This window comes from Balaenoptera musculus, chromosome 20 (genome assembly GCF_009873245.2).
Source record: "Balaenoptera musculus isolate JJ_BM4_2016_0621 chromosome 20, mBalMus1.pri.v3, whole genome shotgun sequence".
NCBI lineage: Eukaryota > Metazoa > Chordata > Mammalia > Artiodactyla > Balaenopteridae > Balaenoptera > Balaenoptera musculus.
The window spans coordinates 36219734-36240404 of NC_045804.1; the positions used below are offsets into that span (position 1 = coordinate 36219734).

Consider the following 20671-nt stretch of genomic DNA (forward strand, 5'->3'; position numbering starts at 1 on the left):
GGCCACATGCGGGTTCCGGGGCCGAGCCTGGAAACCCAGGAGACCCCAGGCAAGTGGAGACACTGCGCAACGGGGGATAGTTGCGCGCTCTGGCCCAACGCGCTGGTTCCCACTATATCTGGGGTCAGCCGGGATGGGCACCCGCGATCCGCTGGTCCAGATGCTGCGGCCCGCGGGGCCAGGAGGGGCCGCCTGGCCCGATGCTATCTTGGCCACTAGGTCCTCTGCGGGCACTTGTCACACCCAGAGCTGTGCAGCGGCTCCCCGCGACTTGCGCCGCGCGCTCTCAGTCCTGCCCGGTGCCGAGCACATCCGCGGCCCGCGTCCACTGACGCCAGTCCCGCCGCTCCCACGCGGGACAAGGGCTGCGTTGGGCCCTCATTCCCCAACTCGAGGTTCGCCTCTTCCTTTTCTCTCCGCCACGGAGCCACATCCCGACATCGCGAAGATTCGCCTTCGCTGGAGCTCCCCGCTCGTTTCTTTTTCTTCCCGCCCGGCACGGCCATCCCCGCTGTCCGGTCCCCTCGGACCCCGAGCCCCGGCGCGCTGGGACGCCAGCAGAGCGGGTCCCGCACCAGCCGGGGTGCGCGGCCCGCGCTCGCCCTTCTCCTGGAGCCTTTGGCGGACGCGGCCGGCCGGCTCCGCGCCCTGTGCGCTCGGGTCCGTCACTTTCAGTTGCCTCGTTTTTTAAAGAAGAATAGCGTTTTTCTTTTCATTTCTAGATTACTGGTGATACTTTTCTCGCACTGGGGGAATTGTTAATTTTTTATACTATTTTAATTATCTCTATTATCAGAGTAGTATTCGTCTGGTCAATTCAATAACATTAAGACTATCCTATCACACAAGTTATTAGTACATGTTATTTTTAATACTGTATGGTTAAAGTACTGGTTTGATTTGTTAATTTATCATTATCAAATATGTTGTTATTGCTTTCCTGTCACTGCTCCATCATTCTAGGGCCTCCTGGCACATTAGTAATACTATTACTAATACCTATGCAATTATTAAATATAGTCTTCCAATAGGTCATGTTAATCTATCATTATTTTTTTTACTCTGTGTCCCTGAAATGTTTCCGTGCTGGCTCCTCGGTCTCTGTTTGTACTTTGTCACAGTTTCAATAATTTATTTACCACAACTTGTAGTATTATTGTTCTCAATATTCACATTCATTTCCTTCACATCCTTATAATACTTCTTGTTATTTTACCATTATTTGTTTTGTTGGGATTGTTCATAATACTCCAGGTATTCTTCATCACATCGTTACAATATCTTGTTACTTTGTCATTATTTGTAATGTTATGGATCTTAATTCACTAGTTACTTTTCAATGCATCATTACTTCTTGTTACTTTGTCATAATTTGTAATATTGTTGTAGCTCTTAATACTCTGATTATTTTTTCATCACATTGGTACAATACTTCTTATTAGTCTACCATTATTTATAATGTTATTGGGACTATTAAACCTTGGTCATAAATTGTCATATTACTCCAGTAATTCTTGTTGCGTCTTTATTTATATTACTATTGCTCTTAAGATTTTGGTTAACATTTATTTTAAAAATTCACTATAGTATCAATAATAAATTATATGATAGTATTCTGTCAATACTACTAATATTAGTATTTCCCTTGTTAGTATTTTCATTGTTCACCTTTTTCCTACAGTTTTATCATTTTTACACTATTACTATTTCTTATTCTATTGATTTTAATACAATAGTTCTTATCACATTGTTCCATCACTTTGTCTATGATTCTCTCAAATTCGTGATTACAATTTTCACTTGGTTTTGAGAGTGACTATTATTTTATTGTTGTTTTAAAGTCCGAGTACTGTATTAGTTATGCCGCTTAGCCCTGCTTTTTGGGTAATTGCTCATATTTTGATAATTCTTGATCATGGATCATTATTTATGTAGTATGCTCCTTGCTTTAATTTTGACGACCCTGTTGCATCAAAGGCACTGAAGTCCAGTGTTCTGATCACGAACGTTTCCACATCGATATTTGCCAAGTACCTGGGCCCTCCTCCTTGGCCTTTCTTATTCTTCAAACACCAATTTCAAGGCCACCGCTCCGCTTGTCTCGTCCTAACCTTGTTCCTTTGGCGCTGGCGCTGTCGTTTCTATGCTCTTGGGCCCTTAGACCCAATTCGTCCGGTTACTAGGAGGAGAGAAGGGCTCGAGCTCCGACCGCTGGGAGTCGGGCCGAGGCGGCAGCCGGATTAGAAACTCTTCTCGCCGCCCTCTTGCCGCCTTGACTGTCCCCGAGGTTCTTACCCAGGTCCTGTTACTCTCCCCCTTTCCAGCGCATCCTCCTCGACCTTGCAGCCTAACCCTGGTTTCGGGGTGGCCCCTCTCCCGCACTCCCGACTCACCCCCACCCACGCCGGGACCCTCACTCACCCTAACTGCGCTGCCGCATGCGTTGGCGCCTGCGGCCCGAGGTCCGCTGCAGGCTCGGGTCCGAGGAGCCCGGGTCAGCCGGGACTCCGACTTGGGGCAGCTGGGTCAGGGTCCCGCTGCCCGCCGCGCCCTCGGGGCCGGACACATCCCGGTTCTGGAGCGGGCCCTTGATCTCTGAGGCTGCACTTTGGGGCCTCAGCTCCCTCCTCCTCCCTCCCTCCCTCCCTCCGGGGCCGCCCCCCCTCCCCGCGCTGACGTCGCTGCTGTCAATCAGTCCGCGCCCGCCGCCCCCCGGGGAGGGGGCTCGAGGGTCCCCTGGCTCCGCGGTTCGGGGACCCCGAGCTCGGAGTGGGCTGCCCGCTCCACCAGCGCGCGGTCCGGTGCCCTCTCCGCGGCCCTCGGGCCCCGCCGGCCGGCCCGGGGTGGGAGCCCGCATGGTTTAGATTAGAGGGGGGGGGAAGAGAGGGCGAGCGGCCTGGCCGCGCCGCGCGGCTCCCACCCGAGGCTCGACAACCGGAACGGCCGGCCAGGGGCGGCGGCGCGGACCGCACCCTGGGGCGCCGCACGCCGCGCCGGCGGGGCCGGGGCCCACTTCCAGACGGCCGCCCTCCGCCGAGCCGCAGGCCGCGGGGCCCGCCTGCCCGCACGCACCGCGGTCCGAGCCCGCTCCCGGCCGTGCCCGCTTTATTCGTGAGCCCGCTCGGCGGCCGCAGCGCACACGCGCCCCACCGCCCCGCACGGCGGCTCCCGACCTTGCCCGCCTCACATTCTCACACCTCCGCGCGCCGGCCCGCGCTCGCTCCTGCTGTCGGGTTCCGGGCCCTGTCGCGACAGCCGGGCCGGGCCTCGTCTGGGACCGACCCCGCTGCTCACCGGCCCGCGCTCGTCCGGGCCCAGCGGGCAGCGGGCGCTGGAGTCGGCCGCGGGGGTCACGGGTGAGGGCAGGCCCTGCGTGCGCTCGGGCGGGGAGGAGGCCGGCGGTCCGGCCTGGAGCGGCGGCGGCAGCGGCGGCGGCGGCAGCGGCGGCGGCGGGGAGGTGCGGCGCCGGCCTGAATCCGAGCCCAGGCCCAGGCTCCGAGGTGCCAAGGCTTGGCAGAGCCTCTTGGGGAAACTGCGGACCAGGGCCAGGACTCTGCCAGCAGCTCCCCGAGATCCCGGAGGGCTGAAGAGGAAGCCCAGTGCCTGCTCCAGTCTAGGAAGCCCAGGGGGCTTCGCACTGAGCCAGCCAGCCTCGGTGCCTCAGAAAGTGAGTGCCCCTCAGCCACCTAGACCTCCCGGTCCTGCCTCTGATCCCCTCTGTCTCACTTATCTCTATTTCTCTGTGTCTGACTGTACCTCCCCACAGGCTCCTGCAGCTGCACAGGCACACAGACCCATGTGGACCTCAGCCCATGCCCAAGCCTGACAGCCTGTAACATGCCCAGAACACTGGGGCCAGGATAGGTCTGCCTGCCCACCCATCTGCAAAGGCCCCAGAGTCCTCTGTCAATAGGATTCCCAGATTAGCCCCTCAGTTCTCAGCATGGGCTGCATCCCTCCCTCCACTGGTGTCCCAACCTCTCCAATCAGCCTCTGTTCCTTTCCAGATTCTGACCTCAAAATCAGATTGGCGGGAACAGGACAGGGAAAATCCTGGATGGCTCTGTCCCTTTTATGATGCTAGGAAATGGAAAGCCAGAATCAGTGCTTTCCCCAGAACCCTGCACACAAAGGGGGAAGCAGAACACCAACTCAGAAAAGCCAGCTGCTGCTGTCGGGAGCCTGTAACCCAGCTCCACAACGGGCCCACTGCTCAAGAATCTTCATCTCCCCCAGCAGTACCAGATCCCACTGCCTCATCTTCCCTTCATGACTTGTCTCATGGAGTCCCAAACCAGGAAGGGGAAGTAAGGTCTAAGAGGGGTGGAGAAGCTGAATCCTCCCCCAATCCTGCCTCCTCCTGGTGTGGAGAAAGGGAAGGCCCTGGTGTTTCAGGAGATGCCTGGGGAGTCATGTTTCCTGTGTTAGGGAGAACATGCCCACTTCTGCGCCCAAGCCCCCTCCCATGCCCTCTCCAACAGCCTGGAGGGAAATCCCTTGCAAGTAAGTAGTGTACAGACCAACCAACTATTGTGTGGAATGGTGAACAGGGAGGGCAGTGAATCACCAGTTACCTTGGGAAAACTAGATTTAGGCCAGACTCTGGAAAGAGTTTGATGACAGCCATTGGAGGAAGTTCATAATAAGACCATCTAAGGTAGCTCTTTAAAAAAACTAGAGTGGAAACCTCCTATGAGTGCAAGGCTTTCTGGAGACTCATGTGAGATAATCCAAATCAAAACTGACTAGTTCATGATGATGTGGAGAAATGCGATATTGAAGAGACAGGCAAGGTTTTGGTGATGAAAAGGAAGGGGTGGGGGGGCTTCCCTGGTGGCGCAGTGGTTGAGAATCCGCCTGCCAACGCAGGGGACACGGGTTCGATCCCTGGTCCAGGAAGATCCCACATGCCGTGGAGCAACTAAGCCCGTGCGCCACAACTACTGAGCCTGTGCTCTAGAGCCTGTGAGCCACAACTACTGAGCCTGCATGCCACAACTACTGAAGCCCGCGCACCTAGAGGCTGCGCTCCACAACGAGAGAAGTCACCGCAATGAGAAGCCCGCGCACTGCAACAGAGAGTAGCCCCGCTCGCTGCAACTAGAGAAAGCCCGCGCGCAGCAACGAAGACCCAACACAACCAAAAATAAATAAATAAAATAAATAAATAAATAAGAAAAGGAAGGGGCAAAGCCAGCAATTGAGCAAGAAAAGAGGGGAGGTTATGTACACAAATTCTCCATTACTAGAATGGAATACATTATTTTGTTGATTCTAAGACACACATTTTTCACATTTTGACATCTCTGAAATTAGGATGCATCCTAACATCAGTGGTGTGTCACAGTTTAAGTAGCAGGGTTTTTTTCTTAGTGGTACATAAAATAATAGAATAGCGTACAATTGATGAAGTATAGTATTTGCTGATAAATGGCCTGTGGCGAAAGGAAAAAGACCAATTTTTTCCCCCAAGACTTATTTGAGGAGTTCAAACTACAAAAACTCTCCTCAACTAGCTAAGTAAATAGTTGACCATAACCAAGCATCTATCACACCAACTTGGGTTGCTTAGGGGAAAGGTCTCAGATTTGGTATCAGACTGGCCTTGGTTTTGAAATCTGGTTCTGAAATCTTAGCAGCTGTATGACCTTGAGCAAGTCCCTTGACACCTACATAAAATGGGGATAATCGCACCAACCTACTAGCTATTTGTGAGATTTGGCTAAGTCAATATATGTAAATGCCTGGCATGTGGTAGGTAGATAATAAAGGTTAGTTCCCAAGTATTTTTAAAATTAATTCTACCCCACTTCTTTCCCAAAAAGGCTTGAGGTGGTTTATAACCAAAATAAGCTAATAAAAATGCGAGTAGAAAGACAAAGTAAGGTCAAGGAAAAAGGAGAAAGAATATATGCTATCGCTAAGTGTTGACAAAGTCGCTATAATTGAGAGAGAAATCTGGCTTACTGGCAACAGGGCAAAATGGTAGTTCTCCATTTCAGAAATGTGGAAACACTATTTCCTTGGTGAAGGATGGGGGGAAAAAACTTTACTCTGGCCCTAAATTTTAAAGTAGCTTCTCATGTAAATGTTTATTCTTGTATCTTTACAGTGTTTTATCATTTACAAAGTTCATAGCTACTATCTCATTTGATGTGGTATTAACGCCGTTTTATCTCCATTTTATGGATTCATTCACCCAAAGAAATATTTATCAAGTACTTACTATGTGCCAGACACATAAACAAGAGGAAAGGCCAACTAACCATTCTATTAGTTAGCCAGCTGACTAGCTAACCAGTTACTAACTGCAAATTCACTAACAAATGACCTACAAATGTACTAATTAATCACCTATATAATCAGTTCCAAAAGGAGCAGGGGCTACAGGATAAGCTAGAGAATCCCAGTCAGTACAATAAGGTGGCTTGTCCAGAGCCTAGGGTGGGTTTGGTTGAAGATGATTACTTGAGTTGGTGCCATACTGTAGTGAAATGCAATTACAATTTTTTTTTAAATCCTAGGTTTTTGGAGAATTTAATAAATACCAATGTCAAGCCCCAACCCTGACCAACAGAGTCAGAATCTCTGAGAACAGAGCCGAGGTTGAGAACCACTGTTCTGTGCCAATCATGGAAATCCTGTTCCATGCTCTCATAGACTCCCTTCCTTGTAGCTAGGAGTGGTCATGTGACCCAACGTTGGCCAATGAGGCCTAAGCAAAAGACTAGAGAGGAGAAAGGATGTGGGGAATTTTTTTCCCCCTTTCTTGAAAAAGGGGAAGACATAGTCTTCTTTTCCCCTGTGGATGAGATCCTTGGAGTTCTCACTCTCTAGAGAAGACCTTGAGGCAAGAAAGATGAAGGCCAATATGCTAAGGATATCAGAGCAAAAAGAAAGAGTCTGGGTTCCTGATGGCGTCACTGAGCAGGTAAACCTGCTCTTGTAATGTGAGAAAAAATAAACCCTATTTCTTTACATCATTGTTAGTTTGAGTCTCTGTTACTTACAGTCTTACTCCTGAGGCATATGCGAAGGTCCCAGCTCAGTGCTGAGTGAGTCCTTGGGCATTTCATAATGAAAGATACATATCTTAGTGTCCATATGTGTTCTTACACACGTGCACATACCTTCTCGTTCAAATTCAGGAAACAAAACCCCTTCACACTCCCTTCCCAGCCATGTTATTCTATGTGTACTATAATCTAAGGCCTGGGATCCTTAGTAAGTCCCCCAAAGAGGAAAGATGGGTGAGGCAGCAGGGAATTTACCTGTCCCCTGTGGCTTTATTGTTACCCAGTAACCCCAAATCTTGGTTCCAGATCCCCCAGCCCACATCCCATTGAGATTATCAAACTCAGGACAGCTGGAGTGGGGACAGGAGCCTGAGCTCACTCTGGAAATTGGAGGATTGAATAAGGAGAATGGGTAGTGGGTGACAGCTACTGCTGCAGGTGCTGCCCTTCTTACCACAGGTGCAGCTCTGCACACCTGACCTCTCACCCTGGCCTCCCAGGCCTTCTCCCACAAAGAGAATTAGGAAACTTCCAGTTATGAGGAACTGAGGACTGGGCTGGCCTGATCCTGGACCTGGGTGAGGTAAGCTGGTCTGAGCCCCCCCCTCAGGACTGAGGACAGGGGCAGTGATTCACCAATAACACAGGTGGACCCCTACTATAACTCTCACTTGAGGAACTACAGAGATAAGGAATGAATAATCAGATCTGGGTTTTGCACAGTCACAGGTAGCAATATAGACCTTCTGTTCCAGAGTCCTTATCAGTAGGTGGATTCACTGTAGATGATCACACTTTCTTCCCCATTACACTATATGCTCCTGAATTGCCACTTCCTTCCATTTCCTCCAGTAAGACTTCTCTGAAATACCCATTTATTTTACAATCTGTCCGAGGAAGGTATATCTGCTAGGGTTGTGTTAGGTTAAAAACAAAATCCTAAGTCAGAGAAATTATTTAATGTTTCAATCCCCCCTGCCCCTTCTTTCCTCCTCTTTCTCCCTTCCATTCTTCCTAAGCATAGATTATCCAAAACTGGCTTTTAATTTGGGCCCTCAAGGATTTCTCTGAACCAGGGGCTGAAGGAAATTAGAATTCAAGAATGAAAGAATATGTGGGCTATTAGAAAGCCCTTGGAATTTGAAGTTTAAAAACCTGAATTCTGGTCCTCAACAGGCTGTTTATAGAGGGACCTAGAGCAAAATCTGCTTTAAGCCTCTGTTTCCTCATCTGTAAAATGAATTTAATAATAACAGCCACCTTACAGGGTAGAAGAAAGCACTAAGTGATATCCCATAGATAAAAGTGCTTCCTGGCTTCCACCCCTCTTGCTGCAGTTGGTCCATTTTCTGCTTCTAAGCAATCAGAGGCATGCCCCCGCTGTTAACTGGTCAGACCTCCATACTAACAGTTTCCATTCCCTCACCCAAAGCTGGGCGGATGGCGCTGTCCAAGGAGCCCTGTGCTCAGGCGCCATGCCAACACTGGCACTGAACAGGGCACTGAACAGGGCACAGACCCCAACCTGTGTGTTCCTGGGAGGTAGCGCCCCAGACTGCGGCTCTTCTAGAATTCAACAAGACCTAGAAGGGGAAGGCTGGAAGAAGTCCAGAGGCCCGACCCCCACGTCCCTGCATTTTCTGAAGTTTCTCCCTTGAACACGTTCCTTTATTTATTGGGCCTCATTTAACCTCAGCCATATCATTTATTTGGTAACTGTCACTCAGTCTGCTCTGGCATTAAGCTCATAATCCTATCGATTTCCTCCAAGCTAGTTGGGGGCTTTCTCGACTTCTCCTCGGGCCAGCCGGGGCTGATTCCCAGTTCCAGTCATTACCGAGAAAGAGGCCCCAGACGGGTAAGGGCCTGCCTGGAGGACCACCTGGGGGTTCCTTGTTCCCACCTTGGCCCTTCCCAGGCTGCGAGAGACAGATTGATGAGGCCTTGGTTGCTTAAGCGTGAGGTAAGACGGCTGAGCGCTCACCTACACCGCAAGGAGTTCCCTGACTGGCTACTGAGGCCGTCTTTCAGCTCAAAAGACCTGCGCTTTACCAATCGCAGTTTCGCTTGGCCAGGAACCCCGCCTCAGTCCGCCATCTTGGATTCCGGAGGGCCCAATCACTGCAGGGGGAAGCGGGGAGGGTGGGGCCGAATCTGCAGCTCGCACCCACGTGGCCGCGGGCTTGTGCCTTTTCGCCACCTGCAGCCCGAGTCCGGCCCCTGTCGAGCTGCAGCTGCAGCTCCCAGACACCACCACTGCCCGTCGCCAGAGGATTAGTGTCCGTCTGTCGTTTGGGACAGCCTCGGTGGGGGTTGTCCCAGACCAGGGCCTCCCCTTCGCCATTCCCCAGGACCACTCTCTCAAGAGTCCAGCTTGGGCAGAAGGGATTGTGTTGGGGGGTCCAACAGCCTGGGGTGCTGTCTCTCCCAGAGCTGAGTGGGGTGACGGGAGTCCCCCTCCCCGCCAGGCCTGAGCCACATGTGCTGGGAAGTTCATTTCCCCTTGTTTTGCAGAACGGGCTCAGGGATTGACCCCAGGAGTGACCCCAGTGTCAGGAGGTATTAATGATCTCCATACGGGCAATAAACAGGCAGACCGGCTGGCTTGGTGTGGAGGTGCCCTGGAATGGGGCCGCCTTATTAGCCTCACATTCGCTCGAGGGTAGAGGCTTAATTAGCGGGGGCTCCCTCATCTATCTCCCCTCCCCCAAACATCCTTGAGCTCCATGGGTACATGGTTGGAGACACTGGAGACCTCTGGCTGGTTCCTCTGCTCCTTGTAGGCCTCCTCAAGAGGCAACCTCTTCAGGTGTCAGCTCAGCCATTTGTCCACTTCTAACAGGACTTCCAGCTTGCTCCTGATAAAGTCTCCCTTGTTTTTAAAAGCCTCCAAAGGCCAAATCCATGCATTCTGAGTCACCTCACTTTTTTGTCTACAAGAACCCAGGAACAAGAAGACCTTCATCTTCTTTAACTTAAATCTCTCCAAGCCCTGTTTTCCCAAAGAGCAAAGGGAATAAATAGGTGGTTACCTGCCTTTGGTGGGGGGGGGGGGCGCGGTGGGCAGTCTTTAGCTACTGCCTAGACTATGAAAAACACAATCTGATTTATCACATCTCCCTCCAAATTCATTTCCATCAGGTTGGTTACTTGTTCTAGGTGTGTGACTTAACCTCCCAGTCTCGTGGGAGAGGCAGACTTGTAAACAAATGCGGTAATAAAACAGGCCCAGGGCTATAATCTATTTCCATATTGAGTGTGATGAGAGTACAACAGAGGGAATAACCAATTCATCCTACCTTGTTCCACAGGGTTCCATGAGGAGATGACATCTGAGTCCATCTTTGAAAGATGAATATGTATGGGATCCTGAGAGATAGAGGATGTGAAAAGGGACTCCCAGGAGAGGGGAAGCACAAGTACAAAGGCACAAAGGGCATGTTTGAGGAGCAGCGGGGCTGCAGTGGTGGAAATGAAGCTTTGTAGAAAGGTAAAGTTTGGAAAGGCTCCTGTAAACCCTGTTAAGAACTTTATCTAGACAGCCATTGCAGGACATTGATCTCCACAGAGACAACACCAGGGCAAGTGAGAGCCAAACAGGTACTAGGTAACTCTGAGCCTCGCTGAGGAAAAATAATTAAACACGGGCAAGGAGAGCCTAAGAAAATGAGAGGCAAAAATGTCGTCATATGCATCCTTTGTGCAAACTTGCTGGGAGGAGCACGAGAAAAAGCACCCAGATGCTTCAGTCAGCTTCTTGGGAGTTTTCTATAGACCATATCTATAAGGAGAAAGGAAAATTTGAAGACATGGCAAAGGCGGACAAGGCCCATTGTAAAAGAGACATGAAAACCTGTATCTCTTATAAAGGGGAAACAAAAAAGAAGTTCAAGGATCCCAGTGAACCCAAAAGGCTTCCTTTGGCCTTTTTCTTATTTTGTTCTGAGTTTCACTCAAAAGATCAAAGGAGAACATCTGGGTCTGTCCATTGGTGATGTTGCAAAGAACCTGGGAGAGAGGTGGAATAACACTGCAGCAGATGACAAGCAAGCAGCCTTCTAAAGGAAGACTGAAGGGAACATATAGAAAGGATATTGCTGTCTGCTGAGCTAAAGGAAAGCTGATGTAGCGAGAAAGAGAGTCATCAAGGCTGAAAAAAAGCAAGAAAAAGAAGGAAGATGAGGAAGATGAAAAGGGGGAGGAGGAGAAAGATGAAGAAGATGATGATGAATAAGTTGGTTCTAAGTTTTTTTTTTCTTGTCTATAAAGCATTTAACCCCCCTGTACACAACTCACTCCTTTTTAAGAAAAAATTGAAATGTAAGACTGTGTAAGATTTGTTTTTAAACCAGCAGTGTCTTTTTCTGTATAGTTACACTACTGCACGTGTCTCTAGCTAACCCTGTCCTGGTGGTATTTTCAATGGCTGCTAACCTTGCCTGATACAGTGTGGGGATGTAAACTGGCATGGAAATTTAAAGTAGGTTCTTGCTGGTGCACAATACAAATGAGTTATGTATGGGGATAGTAGTTTTTTCATCTTCAGTTGTCTCTGATGCAGCTTATATACAAAGTAATTGTTGTTCTGTTAACCAAATACCACTCTGTAATTGCAAAGAAAAAAAAGTTGCAGCAATTTTGTTGACAATCTGAATGCGTCTAAGTAAACACAGTTTTTTAAAATTAGTATTGTCCTTTTCCTAGGTCTGAAACTTTTCTTATTGAGAGGAAGCTTGTCTTTTGCCTTTGCCCATTTTGGATCACATGTACTATTACAGTGTTTATCTTTTCAATATAGTTAGCTGATAAAAAAGCTTTTGTCTACAGACCCTGCATATGATGAGGGTAATAAAAGTTGAAATGAGACCAAAAAAACTCCACAGACTACCCCCCAAAACCAAACCAAAACAAAAACAACAGCAAAACACTTTATCTAAGGGCAATGGGAAGCCATAAATGGTTTTTAGCGGGAAACTGTTCTGGAATGATCAGATTTGTGTTTTAGACAATGATTGCTGGTAGGGTGGGAAGATTTGGGAGTGAGGAAGAGTAGCAAGGAGACCAGTTGTGAAGGCAGGGAAATTATTCAAAGGATATTTAGGAGAAGTGGAGTAGGAAAGAGGCTGGAGTTTAGTATGTCTCTGGGCAGGAATATGGTAGACATTTGTGATTTTGCACGTCCTGGGTCCACTCCTCTTTTTCAGGTTCAGAACCCTAATTTAGTTTTAGGGGAAAGAATCATTGCCATTGGTAAAGTTTGGTGGGAAGAGTTGCAGTGAAGGCGCTCTGCCCATCCCCAGCCAAGAGCATATTAGATGCTTTCTTCCTAGAATTCTAATCTTGAGCGTAAGGGCAGAAAGAATGGAGGCAGAGGAGTTGAATCATCCTTTTTGGGTCTCAGCTTCCTTACGCATACAGTTGATTTAAGGTTCAACCAACACTGCGCAGTAAGCAACATTCCTTTTTATTTTTTTTTAATTTATTTTATTGAAGTACAGTTGTTTTACAATGTTGTGTTAGTTTCCACTGTACAGCAAAGTGATTCAGTTATACATATATATATTCTTTTCCATTATGGGTTATCACAGGGTATTGAATATAGTTCAATAGGACCTTTTTGTTTATCCATTCTATATGTAATAGTTTGTATCTGCTCATCCCAAATTCCCAGTCCATCCCTCACCCATGCCCCTTCACCCTTGGCCATATGGTAGGTAACATTCTTATTCTATATTCTCCAGTCTTCATGCCCTGAAGGAGCCATTCACCTGCACCCACCACTCAGCTCCCCAGAGCTGCTCCGGCCTCCATCATTTCTGAGCCTGGATTTTGAGCCTTCGCTTCAAGTTGGTGAGTTGCTTCATCCTTCCAATAAATCCGCTCTCTGCTTAAGCCAGCCAGGTGCATTTCAACAGCTTTGACAACAGAACCCTATCTGGTCACGATGACATTAAGTGAGAGAAGAGGCAGTGGGTGTGGGCAGAAATAAGTTTAGTTTTAGTCGTGACAGGACTTTAGTTGGAAATACAGGGGCTGAAGATTTGGAACACATCAGTACATAGTGGGGTTCACACTGTAGCTGATGAGGCCACTAAGGGAGAATTTATTTACAAAAAAAGAAAAGAAGGAGTCCAAGAAGAGAATCTGGAGGGTGTACAAAAGAAGATAGGAAACCAGCAAAGTGACCCAAGAAGAATCAGTTAAAGGGCTGGCCAAGAAGGGGTGCAGTCCTGGCAGAAAAAGAACTTCTTCAGAGCAAGGGAGAGGTCAGTATAGTGTAAAATACCGGCAAGAGTGTCAAGGAGGAGAATGTAAATGATTGGCGAGGAGAGCACTAGGGACGTTAGAAAGAGCAGACTGAGGGCAGGGGAGAGAAGGGTCTACCTCCCTCCCAGACTGTTGGAGGCTCAGATGATCTGGCTGTTGTGAACTGGGAGGGGGCCACCAAATAAGAAGCTTGCACTCTGATTTCCCAGGGCTTCTGGAAAGAACAGTAGTGCTTGCCTCCTGTACCATCCTCCCCTCTCACGGGCATTGACAGGAATATGCTGGCAAGTCCCTACACCCCACTGGAGCCCTCACCCACCCAGAGGGCCTGTCCTGGGGAGCTCTGTCTCAGTCACCTAGGAGCCCAGGGCCCAGCTGAGAGGCTGAAGACAACCCTGCCGTGGCCCTGGGTTCCTGCAGTGGACTCTCCTTCACAGCCCACCCTTCCACCCCGCCGTCACTGGCGTCCAAACTCATCCAACTCATCGTCTGACATTAAAGCCCTCCGAGACCAACTCCAAACCCCCTTCCACCCCCGTCCCGCTTCTCAGAAACCAAAGTTCCCTGAACACAGCTCTCTCAAAATGGCCTACACAGTCCTGTTCCTGCACCTTTGCTCACACGGCACCCCTTCTCTCCTTTGATCTCCTGCCTACACGCACACTTCACAGTTTCCGAAGCATCTTCACATACCTGAGCCCACAACAGCCCTGAGGAGTAGGAAAGGAGGAAGTGGTATAATAATGCCCCTTTTACAAATAAGGAAACTGAGGCTGGGGGAAGTAAAGGGACTTTCCCAAGGTCACACAACTAGGAGGTGACCTGTACAGACTTCTGGAGTCCAGTGGCTTCTAGAAGCCAGGCCCTGGAATCGTGAAGGTTAGTGCAATTGTCGCCTCCTTGCCAGCACAGGGCAGGCTGTTGGCTCCATGCAGTTTGGCTAGAGGTGTTTGGGGGGCATCATGGGTGCAGTGGTCAAGAGCTGGCCTCTGGGTCCATAAGGCTTGGGTAACTTAGCCTCTCTGGGCCTCGGTTTCCTCATCTATAAAATGAACAAAACCCATTTACATCATCGGGTCATTAACTATTTGGGAAGCATTTAGAACACTACATAGTAAATAGATTTACTTGAAAGAAAATCAGTGAACCCAGTGATTTAGGCAAGATGGCAATTGGTTGAAAAGGACTAGACCCAATCACTCACTGTCCACAGCTTTACAGTAAAATATCCTCCTGGTAGGGAATCTGGCAGTCACAGCAGGCTGCAGAGGAAACAAAAGAGATAACCGCTGTCAACATTTTGCCGTATTCCCTTCTCTTCTTTTTTTCTTAACTTAAACAAAATTTTTTTAATTTATTAAATTTTAATAAAACAGACCTAGAAAAGTCAGTCATTAACTTTTCAGATGAGAGTCATTCTGATGAACCATTGAGCACCTTTTGTGCATATTTAAGCACTGTTGCCCAGTTTTTATAATTTTTCAGGGTTTTTTTCCTTCCCAATTAATATTTAGTCCATTACTTGTGCTCTTGACTACTTGTAAGAGCAAAGAGGTGGAACAACAGAAATGTTACTTACTTAAATGATGGCCACTTACCAAAGTGTATGTGTGGTGTGATCCAAGTTTTATAAAAAAATTAGACTAGAGAAGTTAAACACTTATTTCATATGTTTAATTGCCGCTCGGTTATCCTGTTTGGTGAAATTTATTACCTTTTTATCCATTTTCTTCTGTCCATTTTTCTATTTATTTCTCCGCTCTTTTCTTGCTGATTTGTAAGAATTTTCTGTATATTATTTATATCAGTCTGTTGTATTGTGTATACCAGATATCTGTGTTGCAAGTAGCTTCTTTCAACCTGGGGGTTGTTTTTTCACTCTATGAATGGATCTTTCGATGATCACATGTTCTGAATTTTAACATAAATTACTACAGCAGATATTTTTCTCTCAAAAAAAAAAAATTAGTTATATCTCTGCAGGGATCCATGGCAAGGTGTGACCAGTAGTTGTCTCAGGGAGGGTATGATTGTGGGTGTTGTGTTTTGTTCTTCTGTGGCTTATGTCTTCCTTTGTCTCGTCTGTAAATTTTTCTGTAATGGATATGTATAGCTGTTTTCATAAGAAAAATAGAAATAAGAACAATAATGATAAACAATAGCTAACCTTAAACCCTTACCATATGCCAGTGTATTAAATGCTTGATATGAATTCCCTTAATGGGTGCAACAACATAATGTAGACACTATTATCCACTTTCTAAAATAAACTTTTTATTTCAGAATAGATGTAAAGAAAAGTTGCAAAGATGTGCATAAACTCCCCAGATAGCTCACACCCAGTCTCCCCTACTGTTAACATCTTACGTCACGTGAATATCGTGTATTTGTCACAACTAATGAACGAATATTGATCAATAATATTAACTAAATAAAGTCCATCCATACTTTATTCAGATTTCCTTAGTTTTTACCTAATGTCCTTTTTCTGCTCCAGAATCCCATCCAGGATATCACATTACATTTAGTCATCATCTCTCCTTAGGCTCCTCTTGGCTGTGATGGTTTCTCCAGCTTTCCTTGTTTTTGAAGACCTTGACAGCTTTAAGGAGTGCTGGTCAGGTATTTGTAGACTGTCCCTTGATCAGGGTTTGTCTCATGTGTTTCTCAGGATTGAAGGAATCTCAGGATTCCTTCCTTTGGGGGAGGAAAGCCGCAGCTGTGAAGCGCCCTTCTCATCACATCCTATCAAAGGGACGTGTTATCAAGATGACTTATCACTAATGATATTGACCTCAATCACTTAGCCGAGGTAGTGTTTGCCAGGTTTCGACTAGACTAAACGTTCTCCACTCTCTTTTCACACTGCAGTTGTCGGGAAGAAGTCACTGAGCGCGGCCCTCACTTCAGGAACGGGGAGTTCTGCTCTCCTCCTGGAGGGAGGAGTATTTACGTAAATTATTTGACATTCTTCACAGTAGATTTATCTATTCTCCTCAAATTTATTTATTTTTTCAATCATTTATTTATATTAGTATAACCTCATGGATATTCATTTTGTACTTTGGGTTATAATCTAATACTGTGTTATTTATTTTGTCACATTGTTGCAGTTTTGGCCATTGGGAGCTCTTTCAGCTGGCTCCTGTGTCCCTTTGATATCCCATCATTAACATCCACCTTTCACAGATGAAAAAAATAAAATTGAGAGAAGATGAATTACAGCGTTAAGAGTCACACTGCTGGTGAATGGGGTCTCTTTCTAACTTCTGGGCAGCAAGTATGGCCATTAGACACCATTGTCTCCTCTAAACACACACACACGCGCGCGCACACACACACACACACACATGTTTTAAGAAATTTTGGAGTTTGGATCAATTTTGCCCTACTTGCAAAACTTTTCTAATTTCTCTTAATCCATAATCTTTGCTATGGTTTCCTTTTCATGCCTGTGTATGTGTGTGTGTGTGTGTGTGTGTGTGTGAACATCTAGTTTGTTCCCACAGATCCTTGTGGTTATATATTAATTCTGTTTCAATAAATAAATACTTTATTGTTGGGCATTTCAGTTATTCCAAATTTTTGCTAACATATACAACACAGAGAAGAAATACTTAGCTATAAGAAATTAGAAATTAAAAAGTAGATTTAAAACGCCTTGAGAAGATGGACAGAAATGCTTAAAGACATCTAAAGGTTGCAAAACCACTTCGCAAGCAACTGAAAATTCGAAGACTTTCAAAACACTGGCTTTGGATATGTGTTCATCGTTTCCAAGGCCATCCTGCTGATTGGCCTGTTTTGGGCCAACTACAAGGAGCCCATCTACCAGCCCCTCTTTCCCGGATAACCTCCTACAGCACATGTGTCCTGGGCGCCCTTCCAGACTCCTGTACACCTCCTGCCCCCTCAGTCTGAGAGCTGCAAGGAAGGGCGTCCTCAGAGGAAGGCGCCACTGGCCGCCCAGCACCATGATGCCGGCCACTCCCCCTCCTTCCTCCCAGATGCCCTGTGATCGTGGCCAGGTGGGTGGTTTGCACCCTCATAGGTTACACCCTCCATCCTCTCCGCCCACAGTTACCCTCCCCGCACCTGCCGCCACCTGGGTCACCCCTATATCTGCACACACCCTCCCATAACAACCCTGTGAAGGAGACAAGCACAGGAAACTGTGCCCAGAGGAGGGCCTGAGGAAACCGAGGCACAGAGGTTAAGTGAGCAAGTCAGAAGCAGAGTCAAGCAGAGCTAGAACCCAAGCGTCTCCCTCAAAATCCAGGGCTCCTTCCTACTCCCTTGCTGCAGGGGGTCTCTGCTCTGGAAACTCTTCTGTGATGGGACATACTGACCCGAGACCTTGCCTGTCTCTCCCTGTGCTTGGCGTGGTGTCTGGGCGCCTCTTCAAGGGCAGTTGTCTCCTTGCTTCTGCCAACAGAAGAGGATGCAATGGAGAGCTGAGGGGTCCCCAGCCTCTCCCCTCTGACAACAGCATCAAGGCCAGGACCAAAGTAGGTAGGAGGAAACACAAGTGCCAGGGCTGACACCCTGGGGTGCACCTGGGTGCAGCCCCGGATAACCTAGACCAGGGTTTCTCAGCCTTGGCACTATTGACATATGGGGCCAAATAATTCTTTGTTTCAGGGGCTGCCCTGTGATTGTGGGACGTTCAGCAGCATCCTGGCCTCTACCCACTAGGTGCCTGTCACATCCCTACTCCAGGTTATGAAGACCCAAAATGTCTCCAAACATTGCCAGATGTCCCTTGGGGGGGGGGTCAAAAATCACCCCCATTTAGAAACACTGGCCTAAACAGACAACCACTGGGTCTTCAGGACAGTGTGTGCCTTGATTGCATTTTTTCCAGAAGTATAATTTATTCAATATGTAACCAACTGTGACTTGATTTGTATACATTTCAAGTACTTTTTGCATCATTAAATAACAAATTTTTTATCAAGCACGATGTTCTGATTTGGGGGTTTTAAAATATGGTCTCCGTGGCATGTTCTCGAAGAGGGGACAGACCTGAACTCCTGTCCTCGGCCAAAGGTCCGGATCCTGGGGAGGAACCCAGCCAGATTTGGGAGGGGGTGGAGCTGCTGACCCAAGGTCCTGGGTCATCTCTGGCTGTGACACAAACCCTTTCTGAAGGCTGTGTCCGCACCACCACCACACAGCCTCGTGGTGAGCGGGCTTTGCCCATGAAAGCAGGATGGTTGCCTGCAGAATAGTGAGAGCTCACGGCAATGGTGACCTCATCTCCCTGTGGCCTGAGTGAGCACAGGACGGAATTTACTCCTCCCAACCTCACATCCATCTTCCAACCACCAGCAGCGTGGGTAATGTGTTTCCTAGGTTAGCACTGAGTTCTCAGGCCACAGGAGCAGAAACACTGTCTCATCAAAGGACCAATATGTTTGGCCCACGTTGCAGACCCTTTCAATAAAACCTTTGACCTTCTGAAAGATGGTGGGATTGGGGGAGGGGGGGTGTCTGTTTTTTGTTTTTCCCAGGATGGACCGAGTCAACTAGAGAGGGTCACTTCTGGCAGATGGGCCGAGGTCTGGGACTGGAGGGAGAGGAGACGCTGGTGAACTTGGACTCATTGGCCAGAGGCAGGGTGGGCAGGTGACCCTCCCTTCCCGTTCAAAGTCATCTCATTTGGCTTTGTACAGTATTCCCACCTATGCCTGAAATGGAGATCCAGTCAAGCACTTTCTCTAAACTTACCTGATCTGAAGATTTACCTGGGGCACTTATTAAAACTAAAGATTCATAGGCCCTTTCATCGATTCTGACTCAGTAGGTCAGGGACTGAGCCCAGATGTTTTTAGTACCTATAACAAACACCTCAGGCAAGTTGGGCAACACAGAGGAGGGAAATTCCTATACTTTGCCCTTGGCGTGTTATTTTCATCTAGCTCCTTTCTCTTTGAGAACTTGGCAAGTTCTGTTACAGCCCTGGGTCTCCTGAGGGTGGAACTTACCTTATCCATCTCCAGGGTCAATCAGATACCTGCAGTGATGGATGTTCAGTACATTTTTGTGGACTAAATAAGTTCTCAAATAGGCCTCTCCCCATGCAAGTCACATGTCCTATTTTTCTTGGAGTAGAGGATGCAGTATTTAGGATCCAAAGCTTTATAGAATTTTCTTTTTAATCTACTTTAGTGAGATATAGTTTACATACAATAAAGTGTACTAAAGTATCAGTTGGATGAGTTCTGACAAGTGTGTGCTACATCGGTATAACCACGACCACAAGATACAGAATATTTCCATCAACCCCAAGAGTCCCCTCCTGTCCCTTTGCAGTCAGTCCCCCCTGGGCCCCGGCTCCAGACAACTTCTCTTCTTCCTGTCACTATAGATTAGTCTGCATTCTCTAGAATTACATGTAAACAGAATCGTACAGTATGTATTCTTTTGCATCTGGCTTCTTTCATTCAGCGTAATGATTTGAGATTCATCCATACTGGTGGGTAAATCAGTCCTTTATATTGGTGAGTCGTATTCCATTATATGGATATGACCCCAGTTTGTTTATTCAGCCACCTGTTGATGGGCATTTAGATTGTTTCCAGATTTGGCTGTTGTAAAGAAAACCTCTATAAACATTCGTGTACAAGTCTTTGTGTGGACATATGTTTTCATTTCTCATGGAATTTTCTAGGACTGGGGTAGAGGTAGCCAGGAGTAGGGACATCAGAAAAAGCCCTCCCTCATCTATTAAGTCAATAAACATTTATTAGGACGACGACGTGCCAAGCCTGAACTACAGGCTAAGAAAGCCAGGACAAAGAGGGCTCTCATGACCTTTCATTGTGGTCAGCATCGTGGCAGAAATGCCCTCTGCAGAAGGGCCCAGCCCAGCCAAGGAGACCCAAGAGGGCCTCAAAAATCTTCAGACCACATTCCGCTAAGAAGGCTTAATTTCGAATGCAGGTGTGTGAGGGAACATTTTTAATGGCTCAGAGGGAAAGACTCCTTAACTAAATTATCACATTTTTTTCCACTTAAAACACCAAGGTAAATTTCCCTAAATGGAAGTTTCCACTGGGAAGAGAAAGAAATGTGGACAGACCCTTCTGGGAAAAGTGAGCCTGGGTAAGTTTTCTGGACAATCAGAAAGAAAAGTATACTAGTATATCACAAACTGGGTGGCTTAAACAAAAGACATTGATTCTCTCACGGTTCTGCAGACCAGAGTTTGGAATCACGGTGCCTGTGGAGCCGCACTGCCTCTGGAGGTTCTAAGGAAGAATCCTTCCTTCCTCCTTCCACCTTCTGGTGGCTCCATGAACTCTTTGGCTTGTGGCAACATCTAAACCCTGCCTCAGTTTTCACATGACTTTCTTCCTTGTGTCCTTTTTATTGTAAGGACACAA

At 47.5% G+C, this 20671-nt stretch overlaps 1 pseudogene; it reads left to right on the forward strand.

Moving 5' to 3' along the window:
- The first annotated feature begins 10454 nt into the window (after nucleotides 1-10454).
- LOC118887358 lies at nucleotides 10455-11567 on the forward strand (annotated as a pseudogene).
- Nucleotides 11568-20671: the final 9104 nt, after the last annotated feature.